The sequence below is a fragment of the Ambystoma mexicanum genome, chromosome 6q (assembly GCF_040938575.1).
Source record: "Ambystoma mexicanum isolate Mex_15411 chromosome 6q, UKY_AmexF1_1, whole genome shotgun sequence".
NCBI lineage: Eukaryota > Metazoa > Chordata > Amphibia > Caudata > Ambystomatidae > Ambystoma > Ambystoma mexicanum.
Genome location: NC_090937.1, coordinates 1,386,216,868 through 1,386,235,292, shown reverse-complemented (window position 1 = coordinate 1,386,235,292; position 18,425 = coordinate 1,386,216,868).

The following is an 18,425-nucleotide window of genomic DNA, read 5'->3' as shown; positions in this document are numbered from 1 at the left end:
TGCCTAAAGGTTTTTTTATTCTGAACGATATACCACTTATATCACGCCCCTCTGTTGGAACCCCCCCCACCCCCGGTCACACTGAACCAGGAATAAGGCTGGTTGGCAAAGTTAAAATATTTATTTATGTAGTTCACAATATAATCACACTATGTGTAATGGGTATACAAAAATCACCAATGGGGTGATGTAACACTACACAATCTCTTTAATCGCAAGTAATAGTGAGAAAAACAATTCAGCAGATAAATAATACTTTTGTGAGTGTTCAGATCCAATAGCAGTATGGTTACTATTTCCCCCTGCACACCCTCAACCCCCAACCCCCAACCCCCAACAAGCAATGTAATGAGATAGGAGGCGAGAGAACAGTTTTCAGGAATGCAGAATTCAACAAAATGTCAATCCCAATTTCACCCCAGCAAACACAAGAGACAATCAGAACTGTCAAAATGGTTTTAAAGTTTTCTGAGAATGGATTGGGTAAAACACTAAATATGGTTTAAATGACTGAAATTGTTTAAATTCTAATGGGAGCCACTTTAGATAGTTATAGACAAACACTAGCAATGGTTTGACACTAATAAGCAATGTGAAAACTTAAAACTGAGGTTGGGAGCAATGAAAAACTGTTTTACACGTGTAATGTTTTGCCAAAACGAAAATTTACGGCAAACTTTTCTGCATGCGGTAATCGCGATCACGGGAGAACTATACGGATTTGGAATGCGGTTTTTGGTTCTGTGGAAAGCAGTGGATGTTTGCTATAAGCAGAAGTTGGAGTTTTGTTTCTAGCATATATTTTGATAAAGTTATGGATGTTTTAGTGGAGGACGTTTTTCTGAGATAGGCGCAAGAAGGGGAAAACAGGGATGCACTTTTAAAAGACAAACAGGATTTCTTTATACTAGGGGATGACTATGAAGAAGCAAATACTACACGGAAGCACAGCCACTGGACCAGGGTGTTACTGGATCCAGGCGACTGCCTGCCGAGGAGCTTGCCTTCTTCAGATGAAATATATGAGCGCAAAGATATTTAGCACTATTAGTATCGAAGGAGATAGTAGGGATAATACAGAGAGTTCAGGCAATTCAAAAATATTTCTAACAATGCAGTTCTGAATATAAGAGAGGATGGGTTTAAGACAGGGATTACTATGGACAGTACATATGCTAGTGGCACAGTCCTATTCTATGGATACTCACTATATATGTTTGAACAGAACCGTCAGGAATTCTGGTCCATCAAGATTTCTGGACAGGGATTATGCTGGGCACACCGGAATGGACAGGGTCTGCAATGGCTCTGGTGACAGCTATCTGGTCACAGCACGGCGCAGCACGGCACAGCATAGCACAGCACTGGATCTTTTGGTTCTGGTAATAATTATTTTAGCAGGAAAGCAGTTACAGCACAGCCCGGCTGTTTCTGTTGTTCCCCTTTAGTTTTGGGGAATTCTTTCTGGTTCTGGAAACTCAAGGCCTAGTTGAAAATGGTTCAACTAATGGAATGGGCCTTTCTGCTTGCCAAGTTTCCGGAATCTGGGGCAAGGGATATGGATGGATCTGCTTCAGGGTGCTTCGCCAGGGTCAGGATAGTGGGTGAATCTGTGTGTGTTTCTATGTCCTCAGCTTTCTCTATTTATGCATATCGTAAAGGGGTGTGTGTGCTAAATTATCCTAAGCGCACCCCTAAGCAGGCTATTGGCTAGAGTCTCCTCTCTTCCTTGATTGGAAGAGAAAACCGGTGTCACCATGATGATGTGGTTTTATGAGTCAGAGAATCCTCCCCTTGGCCCCTTGAACATATAATCTACTTTTAGTACAATACATATTTACAAATGTGCAACCTTTCTAACAATAACATTCATAGATCACATATTTTGTGGAGCAGATACTCCTTCGAACCTCATCGCTGTAGGATCTTGGGTCCGCTTTTGACAGAATTCCGCCCTTTTTGTCCAGAACACATGGTCCAATTTCGGAGCAAATTCCCACAAATGTGCACATTGTATATGGGCATAAGCGTGTGAAGTTTCATGCTTTTGACATCATTACATTTGCTGCAAAACCATAATTTCCCCTGTTATTTCCCAGAACATAGCACAGAGTTCTGGCACCTCTTAAAATGTGCAGCCGAAAATTAGGTTCACAAGTCCGGGGTTTACATATTTTTCACAATTTTACACAGTAAATTATCAGTCTTTTTAAAAATTTGTTTTATGACCTTGTGAATCAACAAATGGTTGCCTGTCCCCGCCTCCTTCTCCTTCTGGCAGCTCATAAGCAATCTCTGCCCCCTTCCTTCTGGTAGAGGTCATTTATGACTCTTCACACTCTGCATATCCTTTCAGCCAGAGGAAGTCCATTGTCTCCTTCTGGCTCCCCAGCAATTGGCACCTCCCCATGAGTTTGAGCTGGGGGGAAGTGTCTTCCTTCTGGGAAGAAACCTGCCTTTCAAGTTCTTGCAACTCAGCCAGGCGTAAATTAAAATGTTATTTCTGTTGCAAATTTTTTCTTGGTTTAAAATAAACTTGTAATTTCAAAACAAGCAGCTAGAACACTTATTCCAGCTTCTTAACCATGGGATTTAAATAGTTACAACCTAGGTTACTTCCAATAACAGGTCACTTAGTTTTCAGACATTAGATTTCAGTTGCACAAGTTTAATTCTTCTGATGTAAGCTAATGACAGCTGTTATACAGGCGACCGCTGGTACTCCGCTCAGATTTTGACAGATCCCACAGGCAGGCACCTTGGCTGTGGATATTTTTATGACAATTTCAGCTTTTCAGGATTCTGCAATTTCACAATGATTTCTTGAATTCAGTAAATTGTGACTCCCAGCAAGAATATTGGATGTTTGTGGGTGTTTTGTACCGGCATTCTGCATTTCAGCAACCAAGAAAAAGGACTTAAATGCAAGATTTCAGATTTCTTTTAGCAAGCACCGCTTTTCCCTCTGTGCTCCATTTTTACTTATTGTGCAGCCCAATTACATTTTTCAGGAGTGCGCTCTCTGTTCCACCACTGACAACATGCATGGTAGATTTGGCAACCATCTTTTCGTGTTGCAAAGTGCAATATCCATAGGTTTTGGCACACATAGGGGTTTTGTGGCCATTTTGATAATTCTGGCACCATCAGCACACAGTGATGCCGCTGGGTAGAGCATAAGTGGATTAATACATCCCACATTACATCAACCATAAATACATGTCTTTCTTGGCCTTAAAATCTGTGGGAAAAACACAACTAAAATCTGTATTCCTTTTTGGCAACAATCCTTTTTATGTTTGCTAATCCAGCAGACTTTTTAGTTTTAGGTCATTTTAGAGTTTCCTCAGTACTCCTCTGAAAGCTGTCATTCAGGTAGCCCTGGGTACTGCACCCAGATTTTGGCATAGATGCTGTCAGATATATGTTTCACAATGCTTCATTTGATACATGAATTTTAGTACCAGGCAAGATTTTGAATGTGGAGAAGTGTTGTGTATCAGCATTTAGGAGTTTTTAGCAACAAATCAAATGTCGTGTGTAAGCACAATTTGGGGTTTCACTTGCAAAGTGCTGCTTCTCTCTCTGCACTCTGTTTGTTGGTCATGCAGCTCACAGGCACCTTTTCTGCCGGGTGTACTCTATTTCCCCGCACATGCATCATGGGTGGTAGGTTGTGCAGCCCTCTTTTTGTGTGTTGAAGCACACAGTTTTTTGTAGGTTTTTGGCGGTTTTTGATGCGCACAAGGGTTTTGCCACCATTGTTGCTGTTTCTTTCACTCTAACTGGCAGGGTGATGCCGCAAAGCATAGCAGAGTGGGTCAGTACATCCCATATATGTTGTAAAAAGTGGCATAGCAACACCAAATATGCCAGAGAATACATTGGGAGAAGTTGAACTTACTTTTACTCCAACAACAAGGTTTCAGAGAAGTAGAACCAAACATATTCGATTGTCTAAAGGAAGATACATAGCCATCAGATATGTTTTCTACCTATGAACAACTAATGAAGGTAATTTCATTTAAGTTGACAAAAAAGCCTTCAGATTAAAAGGCAAAAAGCAATAGGGGTGGTAGGCAAGGAAAACACTCTAAGAATCTCTTAGAATTCAACCCACAGATAGGTCTATGAGATCTGAAATGGGAAAGAAACATGAAACGATTTCTGCAGCCAGAGAATTGGGCCTGACTGAGAATTCTAATTATTTCACTCTTATTAAAGCAATTCAGTCACAAAAACCAATCCAGAGCCTGAGCCCAGATTTAATTTCAATCAATCTAAATAAGATAATTGTAAAGTTATTGGGTCGGATCCTCTTTAAATTCTGTGATTTCCAGTAATATATTCCCTAAATCAAGGCATTATGCAAGTTTCATTAATCACTACTTAACCATATTGGCCAATCTCACTTTTGGGTGGTTTCTGTAAGATTCGGGTGAGTTTAGTGCATATGGAATTGATTGACTGGATTACATCTGTTAGTTTACTTGGGGATACTCAACTAAGATTTAGGGAAGTGATATTTTCTGAAGGACTTCTCAGGCCCTTTGGAAGTAATTCAAGGATTACTCAGAGTTTTGATAATGGTTAAGAACCAGAAAAATGTGTGTGTCTTCATGGCTAGTGATTGCCCTTTAGGGAGTGGGCAGATTTGTTCATTACTTGGGGATATGATGTAGCTCCTCATATGGATAAACAACCAACAAGGATGATTTAAGTGTTTGCTGGTGTTTTCCACTTTGCATGCCATCTCAGAATCTAGCCCCTAACATTGATGAAAAAAGCAAAGACTTGTGCTATTGGGCTATATGGGGCGGGACACTGGAGGACACAGTGTGCAACAAAGTTACGAATGATAGAAAATAAACATACATGTGTTAGGTGCCACTGAACACGACCACCACGTACCTTGCCTCGCATTCTTTGTCAGAACCCACCACTGTGGTCTTGCAACAACCTCAAGCAGATTTGAGACCGGCAACAGCCCATAACCCAAGAGCCCCCACAGTACCCTCCATGCAAGTCCAAACAGCCTCCAGGGACACCTGCCATGCTTGGATCACAGGTAAGTGCCTTGGCACTTCCACCCTCCCCGCACCTCGCTGCTCCCCCAATGCACGCCTAGGCCATCCCCGCCAAGACCCCAATCCGCCTGACGCCTAAGGCGCCGCCATCGCTCCACTCCCTCCGATCCTTTTGAGGAGTGGGTTCCTCAGGCTATGCACATGGCTCACCACGTGCATCCCCACTACGCACCTCAACCATTGCGCCCATTGCGAATACGAAGACCATGCCCCGCCCAACCTGAAATTTGCAGTTGTGCTATCGATATGCCCCCTATGATCCTTACAAGGAATAGATTTCTCAGGCTACGCACACAGATCACTGCATGCTTCCCACACATCGCTCCTCTGCCACCGCCCATTGCAGAAACGTAGATCATGCCCCATGCAACCTGAAACCACTGGTTCTACTATCGCGATATCCCCTCCGATCCTTACAAGGAATAGGTTCCTCCGGCTGCGCACACAGTTCATCCTACACTTCCCTCTTTGTGCTCCCCAGCCATTGTGCGCTATACAAACGTGCACGCCTCTCAGACCAATCCAAAATACTATCAACTGTGCGCTAATCAATGCAAGATCAGTCCCAGTATAAAGCAGCTGAAATTCATGACCTCATAACTTCCAACAACTTTGACTTACCTGTTATAACTGAAACCTGGCTCCAACCTGCTGCAGGCCCAGCCCTTTACATTGCCATGCCTCCATGTTACATCATCCTAAAATGTGGCAGATACTCTAAAACAGGAGGCGGCGTCGCCCTCATTTTCAAAAACACCCTCACCATCAGAGCCACACACACCAACGTCATCCCTAACTGCAAATCCATACTTGCCAAGCTCTCCATGTCACCTACCAATTCCATCACCATCCTCCTTATCTACTGCAAAGCATCCTCTCCTCCATTAAGCCCAACTCAAAAATTGTAATCCGTGGGGACCTCAACGTACACCTCAATGATCTTGCAGACTCACCCGCCACCAATGTAGCCACCGCACTCAACCAAGCTGTCTTTATGCAATGATCCTTCAAGCCCACCCATGACCAAGGCTGCCCCCTTGACTGGATCAGGGACCTCAATTGCAACATCTCCAATCCCGTCACCTCCCCTTGTCCATGGTCTTACCACCACACCATTACCTTCAATATCACCCCCTCTGAACTCCCCAGGCCACCTCAACCTGCTAAACCTGATGGAATGGCCATTGCACAAAAAAACTCAACAACACTAACCTCGCCCTGCTACTTGCTACCCTTGCTTATCCCCATCCTAAGTGACAGATCCAGCAGCTCTGGTTGACATCTGCAAGAAAACCATTACTGAAGCAGTCGACATGCTTGCCCCACTCAAACTTCGGAAAGCCAAACCCTCACAAAAAAAAATGCTTGGTTCACATCTGAGCTCCTCAAAGCCTGTGCCAAAAAGCACATCTCTGAGATAGCTTGGAAAAAATCCCTCACCAAAGACTACAGAAGGGAAATCTACACTACCAAAGCGAGGAGCTACACAGAATCAGTAATGCCAAATCCAACTCCCGGGAAATATTCACGATCCTTCGGGAGCTAGAGATTCCCCCCACATACCCAAGCCAGACCTGACAGTGGACAGCACTTGGTACAACAAAATCCAAGATGCCCTCAAAAAATCTTCTCCAAACAACTTGCCATGTTAGCCAAACCACCAGCACCCACAGCACCCAGAGCCTTATCGGCCAAAACCTGTGCCCCGTTCAACTGCCACCCTGTCTCAGTTCCGGATGTCATCACAATCATCAAGAGACTCAAACCTTCACGTTTCAAAGGTGACACCTTCCCTGCCCCAATTATCAAAGACTTTGCCGAGACACTTACTCCTATCATCACAGCCATCATTAGTACTTCCTTCTCCACCAATTCGGTGCCAACCTCATTAAAGGAAAAGTGGGTCCTACTTCTGCTCAAGAAACCCTCCCTAGACCCCTCCATACTTACAAACTACAATACTATAGTACCTTACCTCCTGAAGATCCAAGATCATGTTGCCTACATCCAGGTTCAACGGTATCTCGAGGAGAATGATATCTTGGGGGTCCGCCAATCAGGATTCCGCCCCAAGCACGGAACCAAAACTACCGTAAGTGACCTGAAAATTCTGCTCAATGCAATCAAGGACACTGGCAAACCTGACCTCATGATGATGCTGGACCTCACTGCAGTATTTGACTTGGTAGACCACCAAACCCTATGGTCACATCTTGCCTCGACAGCTAACTTCTCTTCATCTGCCATCGATTGTATTAGGTCATTCCTACCTGACAGATCTTCACAAGTCTTCATCAATGACTTTTCCATAGTACCTACTCCTTTCACCTGTGGAGTTCCCCAAGTTTCTTGCCTCTCCCCCACCCTCAACAACATTTATACGAAACCACTCTTCGACCACCTTGACCTTCTTGGCATATCTTACACGAACTACACTGACGGCACGCAGCACCTTATCCCCCTTTCTGGTTCATATGTTCAGGACTCAGCCATCATCAACTCAGTGTATGATAAAAGCAGAATTCTCATTGTCAGCTCCCATTGCATGCTACACAACATTGACCCAGCCTACAAGGAGTTTACCATCGACGGAAACCGAATCCCCACCTCTCTTGGTGTCTACCCGGATACTAAACTTGACCTTTCGCAGCAAGTGAACTCTATCGCTTCATCAGCAGCCTACACAGCCAAGTTGCTACATACCAGTCAACCCTTCGTCTCCACTCCAAACTGACTTTCCATTGCAAGAGTCATCACAGGAGTCAAGCTCGACTAGTGCAATGCCTTATTTACCGGCACCTCCGAGCGCAACCTGAACAAACTTCAAACGATTACGAACAATGCTCTCTGAGCATCCGTAGGCCTCTCGAAATCTGACCACATTTTAGAAGCCAGTGGAAATGCACACTGGCTACCCATCCGAGAAAGCATGAAATTCAAAACACTATCCTTGTTCCACCGATGGCTCCCCAACACAGTCCTGACCTACCTCTCATGCTGCGTGGGGAATTTCTCCCCCACCCGAACTCTTGGGTCTGCAAACTCTCACTTCCTCAAGGTCCCCAACTTCAATCGCCTCTCGGTGGGGGGAAAGAGCTTGCTGGTTGTAGCCGCCAAACTTTGGAACTATCTCCCTCCAGCACTGAGAAAAGAACCGGCCTACTAGACCTTCCACAGAAACCTAAGACCTGACTTCTCAACTAACTCCGCTCCTCCTAAGACTAATCACTCATCCTAATGCATTTCCCCCGCCTCTTCTTCTTTCCCTCAGTGTAACTAGCGCCGAGATACCCGAGGGTTTTGTGCACAGAAATAAATGCAAAAATAAATAAATATTTTCAGGACTGGTGGACTATTGCCCTGCCCTATCAGTGGTTTACATTTTGGGAAAATGCAAACCCTACATTAGTCCAACACATGAATACAGATGTTCTAACATATTGGAGAGCAGTAAAGTAATGTTGACAATGTTAAAAGAAGTCTTGCCTCATTTAATGCAAGTCACTTGAACGACAACCCCAAAAAGGTAGATGATGTTTATTGGATAAGGAAAAAACTATTAGTGATTGATAATCGAGGATCTCTCAAATGAAAGATGATCTAGAGCTCGCTGAACCATAAACTGGCAACCACCTTTTGATTTAATCTCTAGGGACCTTAACCCTTTACCTTGAATGGTGCTTTATATCCTACATGGATTTCATTTTGGGCGTTTAAAATAAAATGAGTCACCATTAAATACAGTGATTTATGAATGGTTGGGAAAAGATACTTAAGACCAACTTTGTATTTTCAACAAGAAATGGAAATGATATGCACAGGGTAATATACACAAACCACAGCAATGATTGTGCCATTAACACTCAACAGGTTGGCACTGCTAGGCTAGAACAATACAAGGATACAACCTTTGAGTGCTAGAGCAGTATTTAAACCATCTGCAACTTTATTTAAGTTTAAAAACGAACTCAAATGGGATCACATCCCATTCAACCGGAGTTTTGCTGTATGGTACAGCTTAATCATTGCAATAACAAGTGACAAGGGACAATCCATTTTAAATCCCTTCTAATTTGCACTCCATTTACCATAAACAGATTGCAAAAAATGTAGTTGTTAGATAGTTGCTATGAAAGACAGACTTTAAGACACTGTAAAGGCTCACTCCCCATTGCACCAATACAAACTCATAATAAATAAATAACACATCCCATTAGGGAATGAGACTAAGAGAACAGGCTGCAAGTTTAACATGTCTTTATATAAAATTGGCATCCAGAGAACTCTGCTGCCTCGAGAGCGCTCTGGCAAACAACACACATACATGTGATTATAAAGTAAAATAGCGTCATCAATGAGGTCATTAACACAGGGTGTAACATTGGTGCATGATTGGTTGGGGAGCGATGTTGCATACTGTCCTGTAGGCGCTGCTTCTTCCTGATAGGCTGCCCAGTTGGCGGGAGGGTGACCATCACAAGGTCCAGCTCCTGTGTCCGGATGGGGTAAGGGTTAGGTTGCGGCAAGATACAGTTGACACTAACTTTGCTGGCATGAGAAACGTCCACTAGGCATATAATAAACACCAAACATGGGTATACCTTTGAGTAAATCTTGCAAACCTATAAATAGCATACACATGATTACATCATCTTTCATTGGGACTTTTATGAGGTACAGGGCTTAGGGGTCTTGTCCTCCGTGACAACCTGGGTGACTCGGTGGTTCTTAGCACATCAAGTCAAGTGGGGAGTATAATGACATATGTTAGTTTTAGGACACAATATACTGCAACAGAGGTCTGGAATTAGTGTGGGCACTCTGGGATGGGATGCATAGCAAGGTCACACTTCTGGTACATCAAGAGAATACCTTAGGAGGGCACAGGGTTACATTGGCAGTAATTTTCCAACAGCGGGGATAAGAGGGCAGGAGCAGGTTTGTGGAGATGGATGAGCTACAAGTCATGGCTCGAGCCGGTTCGCACACAGGACAGTGATCTCAGAGGAAGAGTGAGAAAATTCATTTTGTTATTTGTTTCAATTATACCCAGCGCATCCGTGAGAAAGGGATTTGCCAAGATCCAGACAGTTAGAGAAAAGGTGGAACGCTGCAGAGAGGAGAGAAGCTTTTTCGTAGTATCGGAGTGCGGCCGAGTCCAATAATGGAGTTGAGGGCACACAAAATGGAAGCCAAGTGTATCTTGCAATAGCCCCACCTATGCTAATGTTAGCATCGGGGAAATGGAGGCGTCCCCCGCTAGTGTGTGAGCAAGTGGTCCATTTCATATAGAATGTACAGGGGGGGCCCAAACGGCCCTTCACTCTCTCACATTCCCCCCTTTTGTGACATCTAAAGTAACAAACTAATCCTTATGATTATTTTCATTCTGATAGTACTCTGCTTCCTGCACTGCTTTGTCCCATGCAGGCGTCCCTTTTATTGGCATCCAAGCCCTACAAACACTTTGTAAGCTCTGACCTCTTCTAGCATATTCATCAGGTGTACATGTCATGTATATTCCCCCATCTCCATCCAGGTCCACCCAGACCTCTCTATACCATTGTAATTCTCATGGCTCTTTGATTGTAGTGTGATATAAGTTATCCACCCTATCCCCAGGATAGTGGTATACAGCTGTCATGCGATACTTAGAGGGAACACACTCCCCAGTTTGGATCTGCACATCTTTCATATTTTGTACCCTTGTCGATTTGCCCATTGTTACCATCATCATTGTTGAACTAGGCATTGATTTTGCAGAATATCGAATTCCCACCTGGCACACACAGAAAAATAGGAACAGGAAAACGAGTGGGACAAAAATGTTCATCATCACGCTGAACCAAGATGGTATCCAGTTAAAAATGTCGTCAAACCATTTGCTTGGCACTATTCCTCCTTCCTTCTGCATTCTTTCCCCCAAATTATGCACTGCCGAATTGACGTAGGAAAGGGTCCCATGTTCGCGTCTTCAGAAGGTCCAAATGTACAGCAGGCGCTCCCTATTTTTTGGCAAACACTGCCATCCATTGCTGTGAGGCGATCCAGGACGTACCGGTTCTACATGGTCCTCAACCACAGGGCGCGGAGTTCCACCTTGATCACGTTAAATCCTTCTTCAGTGTCATTGGCCAGTTGGATCAGCTCCGAGCGGACGATCTGCAGCCATTTGGCATTTGTTTATGCCTGATGTCCTGGCACCAGAAGGGAAGCAAAGAATGTTTTGGCGGAGTTGAAGAGCTTGTATTTATCCGGAATTTCAGCCAGGAGTTCTGATGACTTACTGGAGATGTAGTTGGATGACCTTCTTTTGTGGGACACTGTCTTGTAGCTCATTTTCAGACAGAATGTCATATGTGGAGGGCTCTGTCCTCGTTAGTTGGGGTGCTACCGATATGTCAACAAATGTTTCCCCCCTTGGATATAGCTTTCTGGAATCACCATTAAGGCCAAATGCAGTGTGGCCATGGCACAGGTATCCCCCCATGATGGCGGGAGATACATGTATGCTTGTTTGCCACATAACCAGTAAGTGTCCATTAGTGCTGCCGTCCCTTTTTTCATATCCGGAATTGTTTTGTTGCACTGTTTGTTAGAACCCACCTGTACTTACCCTTCCCCATAGAAACAAAGTTCATGTGCAATTTTTTTCTGTGTTTTGATGGGTTTGTTGAGAGCTGTAACCCATGTGAGCTTTGCGATGTGTTAGGACCAGATTGGAGTGAATGTCTCTTTGCTCCAATGAAAATTCTCTTCAGTTAGACCTCGCAGTGCTTGTCTCGTCGTGCCCTTTGTTTTCTGTGAACCATGTCCCTTTGATAACAAAAAATGGTTCCTTGATGCAGATCACTCCTTGCTGTTTACTCGTGCAGATTTTCAATATCGTACCCCATAGCAGCATATGTAAGAACGGGGGTTTTGACAGTTTGGTTTTTCTACAACGTTGTAAGATTGGTATTCAGGGAGGCATTGTGTGACCAAATGGTCTTAACTCCGGTCCATAAAAGGCTTGTTCCTTCTTGTATCAGGTGTACCCCACTCCCCCCCCTCTTTCATATCACCCAATATGAAAGACAAGCTCCAATAAGGGCCAAGACAAAATAACATTACAGAAAATACTATTGCAACGAAGTATAGGCTGGAATCATAACTGTAGTTTCTATTAACTCTATTATCTACTCTATCACTATCTAAATTGGAATCGTTGTTTGTGAGAGCCCTCCTCTCCATCATATTTCCACCTGAAGGGGCGATATAAAAGTCTTAAGTAAACAAAACAGTATACATATCTATATATGTATATTTCTCTTTTTTCATCAGATCATATACATATACATTTACATATTCTTCCACCAATAATCGTTTAGTAGTTATGAAAAAACTTTTTGATGGCCGTTAAGTTAATTATCTGAAATTTACTTTTTACTTTTATTCTTTTAACTCGCAGTAAAATAGAGAAAGATAAAGAGAAATCTGTGTAGAGAGACAGAAAGAAAAAAGAGAGAAAAAGAGAGAGAGAGAAGCTAGATGATCATTTAAAACATTTGTATGTACATTTCTCATGTTTGTTTTTGCATGCATTTTTCGGATTGGTTTTACCCTTTCTCATTTGTGCCCTATGTTGCCTTTTTCTATATTAGGGGATAGCAGCACCTTGGCTCTGTTGCTGATCACTTTGGGTTGTTGTACTATCGTGTGCTCTTCTCACATCAGAAAGATGCACCCAGTATTTTAAACCCTTAACTTTCACCGCAGTGGGCGTGCAATAAATCACTTTGTAAGGGCCATGAACTCGCGGGGAGTTCCATCTCCACATGAAACTGCACACATATACATTCTCTCCTGGCATTAGCTGTCCTGTGGGGCTGTCTTGTGCTGGCGTTGTTTTATCTGTTTCACTGTCTTGTGTGAATGGGGGTGCTATTTGTTTTGCTATACTTCGCACTGCACATGTCAATTGGGTATGGTATGCCTTAAATTCATCACCTAGCACTGTGGCAACTCTGTGAGTGTCTGGCGCTCTTCTTACTGGGGATACTGGCGTATGTATGTGCTGTCCCATCACTATTCGTGCAGGCACAGATGGTAGTTCTTACTTGGTTGTGTCCTGAGTTGGAACAGTGCTAGAGGCAAGCAATACACCCAATTTACTCTTGAGCAGGCCATTTTTTTTTCTAGCATCCCGTTAGCTTGCCAGTGATAAATCGAACAGAGTTTATGTTTTACCCCTAGCAAGGTAGTCACGTCTTTGAAAATGTCGTTTACAAAATGGGTGCCGTTATCTGACCTGATCACATCGCATATGCCCCATCTAGAGAATACTTCCCTCACCAAAAACTTTGCTGCGCACTTTGCGTCAGGATGGACACAATGTCCGGCTTCCACTCACCGTGAAAAGGGTCATACTACTACAATGATGTATCTCGCCCCGTTACATCTTTCTCCCATATCTGCATAGTCTATATGGAGCTCCCTGAAGCACCCTGGGCACAAACCACTCTTCTTGGATGTCTGCTGCAATATGTTGCTTGGTTACATGCATTGGAAAATGTAGTTGTTGAAATGCAATCTGTAATAACTCTATGGGCATTACTACCTTTCCTGTCATTGCTTGTCGCCATATTAAATCTGTTGGCGATTGTTTGCAACCTCTTTTTCCCCATAATTGTTGCTTTCAGCAAGTGCACGTCTTTGTAACTCTATTATCTGTAGTATGGGGGTGCAGTTATACCCTTCCTCTTGTGCTTCTTGGGTGGGTGTTTTTACAACGCATTCTATCAGTGGAGGGACGTTAAAATATGCTGCTTATTTTATGGTAGCGCCCACTGGCGAGTTTCCGACTGAGATCGCGTCCGTGTTGTTGGTGTGTGCTTGGCACTTTACCAATGCTAACACTGATGGTTCTGCTAGTGCCTCAATCAAATCATTCAATAGTGCTGCATGTTGTACAGGCAAGCAAGAGATATGGGGGATAAGGTGGGCCCTCTTTTTCGTTGAATGGGGGGCCTCACTCGAGAGGGTGCGTTACATATAGGGAAGAGAGGGAGTCAGAAGAACTCTATTTCTCTTGTTTTGTGACCTTCCTGCTAGTATTTGTTAAACCTAGCTTGCTGCAACTCGTACCTACCCCAAATACGCCTTTGAACAGGGGTAGCTTCTGTTGTACAGGCAAGCCATCTGCCCTCCTAAACCCTCTTCTTGGCCATCGTGACAATCCGGAATGCGCCTTCGTTGTCACGAATCAGAATAAATTGTCCCTGCACATCCTTTAGCAGTATGTAGTGCTTCCATTAGTGCAATCAATTCTACTACTTGTGCTGAATACTGTGATTGGAGGCGTTTCTGCACTATTACTTCGTACTCTTCCCCTTCTATTCTTACCACAGCTGCACCTACATGTTTTTCTCCTGTCTCACTGTCAATTGACGCTGACACATCCACAAAGTACATCTCCCCTCCTTCGAGGGCATTTTCACTTGCTTTTGGAATGTCATCTTCTCCTTCATATGTGGCGCAATCGTGTGCTTGCATGTCTTCTACTGTGCAGGGCTCTGTAATGAGTGTGGCGAGTTTTACAGTTTTTCATCTAACCACATGGGCGTTTGGTCTGGATATTATGTTCTTGTATGGTGTTGCTCATTGCGTTGTAAGTGTTGATTTGGATCTTTCCAGAATGGCAAACAGTGAGTGTTCCGCATACAGGATGACGGAGCAACCCATCACAATGGTGGCCCTTTTCTCTATCGCGAAGGCCGGTGCCTCAAGAGCTTGTTTGCACGCGAAGTTTCCCTGCATCACTGAGTCTAATGTGCTGCTGTAGTAGGCCAATGGCTTGTGACCTAGTGATGATTTTTGTGTTAAAACTGCTGTCATCAATATTCCATTGCAGTGTGAAAAAAGGTAAAACTCCTGGGCATAAACCCCAGTCAGACACTAACCCAGTCAAAGTGATAGTGCTTGATAGTAAAAAGTGTAAATAAGTAATAATATCATTGTTATCAAAGTGACAGTGCTTGAAGGGTTATTTCTACTTTGACTTATTTTATTTCAATCAAGTGTTGTTGTACTGGTGCTCTCATATACCGTGTACTATTTTATGGGATAATTCCCGAAATAAACAATTTCTGACTGACTGGAAAACATTATTCACTTTCTCTTCCTTTTCCCCGCATGTATACATATACTTAAGGAAACAATTTATCCTTGAGTAAAAATGTTGGTGTTTTTCGCAATTTAAACCAACAATGCTTTATTGTTTTAGATGTGGTTTTATGACTTTGTGTACAACCACAATAAACATGCACTGACTGCATGCAGTAAAATAAGACAAAAGGTTACATGTTGTACTCAAGTCTGCCTGCAGATCATTGCTCTCACTGTCCCAATGACTGGCAGTCCTTTCTAGGTACGAATATGGTCTACAAGTGGAAAATAGTTGCAGCACAATTAGTTAACAGGTAATGTGGTGTCTTTAACACAGTAAATTAGAAGGCAAAATTAGATGTAGCAAGATTAGTCAAGGCCATACAGAGAGTTCAGGTGAAGCAATAGTTTAATACTTATTATTATTATTATTATTATTATTATTATTATTATTATTATTATTATTATTATACACATATTTATTGAGCGCGGACCTAGCTCCGGGAAGCAATAGAGCACTTGACAATCATAGGGGGAAGAACACAGTGCACAAGGGCTGTTTGCGTGCTATATACATTTAAATAAATAAATAAATAAAACAGTGAGGGCAGCAGATAAATAAGGAGTGACGAGCGAACAGGGAAGGTTGAGCAGTTGGCAGCATGGGGGGAAGACAATGGGGAGCAGATCACCAAGTCACAGGTAGGCTGGGGAGTGCAGGGTGTGTGGACCTAGAAGGAGGAACCATTCCTTGATGAGGAATGTGTTGAGCTCTTTCCTGACCAAAACTTCCCAAATGAGTGTGAAACCCCACTGGTTGTGGGTGTGGTCAATCTGGGTGCAGCAATAATACTCACTTCCTAAATGAATGGCAGAATACTCCCCCGGTTTCAAGATTGGTCAATTTTGCCACAAAATATTCAGCATGATGGCCGTTCAAATGTAGATAGTAGGGTAAAGTATAATACATTAACTGTTTACAGCAGAACTGTCAAGTTGGCAACATGATGTAAAAAAGCTATGCATGGATACAGTATAATTTGATTCATTCTGGGACACCTATAATCTAAGAATCTATATTAGAGTGTTATTCAGTGTGATATGCTTAATCCTTAAATACCAAGAATCAAACATTATAGGATACAGCATAATGCTCTTTACCATGGGCGTGTAGAAGTAGGCTTACAGTAGACACAGTATGATGTGTGTTTCCTTGGGAAAACAATATGGCACCCTGTTTTTACACTACATAGGGGGTCATTACAAGGTGGGTGGTAATTGATTCCGGTCACCGGTAAGGAGACCGGTGCCGGTAATCCCTTACCGCCCTATTCCAAGGTCCCTTGGCGGGCTTATAACGGGCTTGCAAGGCGCTAGCCCGTTATTAGCACCCTCCCCATTCCCATTGAGCCCTATCGGGGCTCAAATGGGAATGGGGAATGGCATGTTCAATGGGGCCTTACCGGTCCCGCCAGGGTCGGACTACACCGGTAAGTCCCCATTGAACTACACCGGTGCCGGACCCGTTATTGGTGGCAGTCATGGAGCAAATAGCACCATGACTACCACCAACCTCGGAATGAGGCCCATAGTATTACCTATAAGCAAGATAACATTAAGGTACAGTCAGGGATTCACCAAAATGCCTGGGATAGTAGTAGCGACATCACCCACCCAATGACATCACAGGAAGAGATGGGACATGACCTTTGACCATGATGAAAAAACATGTTATCACTTGATGTGACTGATGGGTGTACATAAGGTACAAATGCTAACATTTGAGAACATACCAAACCGATTCTTAAGCAGACTTTAGCCACTTTTGGATACCAACCACTAGATTGCTAACTACGGTGCTGCCTTGATATGTCATGAAGAAGGCCATGTTATGACAGGGGTAGACCCAGAAGAACCAACATAGGGCAGAGGCAAGGCATACATATGCCTCATATGACTTCTTACTGCCATCTTTTACCATGTATAGTTGTTGTCAGGTGCTGCCATAATACAGTATGCTAAATGTATCCTTTATTTAAGGTTACTGCCATCTTATGCTTTTTAGTCCTACTTCCTAGGAACCGTCAAAATATATTGGTAACTGCTGTATACATCGAATTGCTTTTATCAGATGCCAAGTACATCCTTTAATATCCAGTAATGCCACTCATTGACAGTTAATGCCTCATACACCTGGTACGGTCAACATACTTAGTGGAGAGCCGGATATCTTGAATTGCTGCCATCATAGGTGAAGTACAGCCTCAAGTGCCTCAATAATGCAATTCAAAACTCTTATATAAGTTACTATATGTGCACCTTCACGTGTGTATTTATTTCCATCATGTGCTAAACTCAACCTCAAATGATCCATTAAAACAACCCAATTCCTTTCATGCATGGTATACGAGCCATGGCTGATTTGCTACCTCAACTGCACCAGGATGGTACAATGAATGCCTCATGCAAATGCTATGTCACTGCATGTAATGTGTAACCTCATGCCCAGTTGCTACTGTCCTAAGTCAACAAAGTGCCACTTAGTTCCTCAAATGTATGGCATATTTACCATCAAGGGTCTGCAGCCTGTGGCTAATCAGTTTTTTTGACCTCTACCTCCCATGATTCATCAATATTGCCTAAACTGTAAGGATTTATTGATTTATGTAATTATTTGGATTTGTAAAGCGCACTAGCAACCCAAGGGCATTGAGGTGCTGTTGCATGAAATTGTCTTAGTTACAGAGGGATACTTGGCTCTTGGTTACAGTGAGCATGTAGCCTCGCAACGATACTGTATCAAGGAACATACAAAGGTTAGCATTACGGTTGCAGTGAGAGCTAAAAAACAATAAGACTGGATTATGCAGACAATGTAGTCATATTATGTAGACAAAAAGCATTGTTTTTATTGTTTTCCTGAAGGCTAAATGCGACTCAATACTTCGAACGTAAGGGGGTAATGTGTTCCAATGTGTTGCTGCCAACACTGGGAAACTAGATCAGATCCTCCTGCACTTATTCTCAGGCTCTTTGAATGGATATCCTATATGTATAGGCAATTCTTATGGGTCAAGCTGAAACAGGCTTGCCAACTCTTTGAGCCAGGTACAGTGGTGACAGGTTATGGACACATTTAATGTGTTAAGGCGAGAGCTTTAAAGACTATCCTCTCTCTAATGGGGAGCCAGT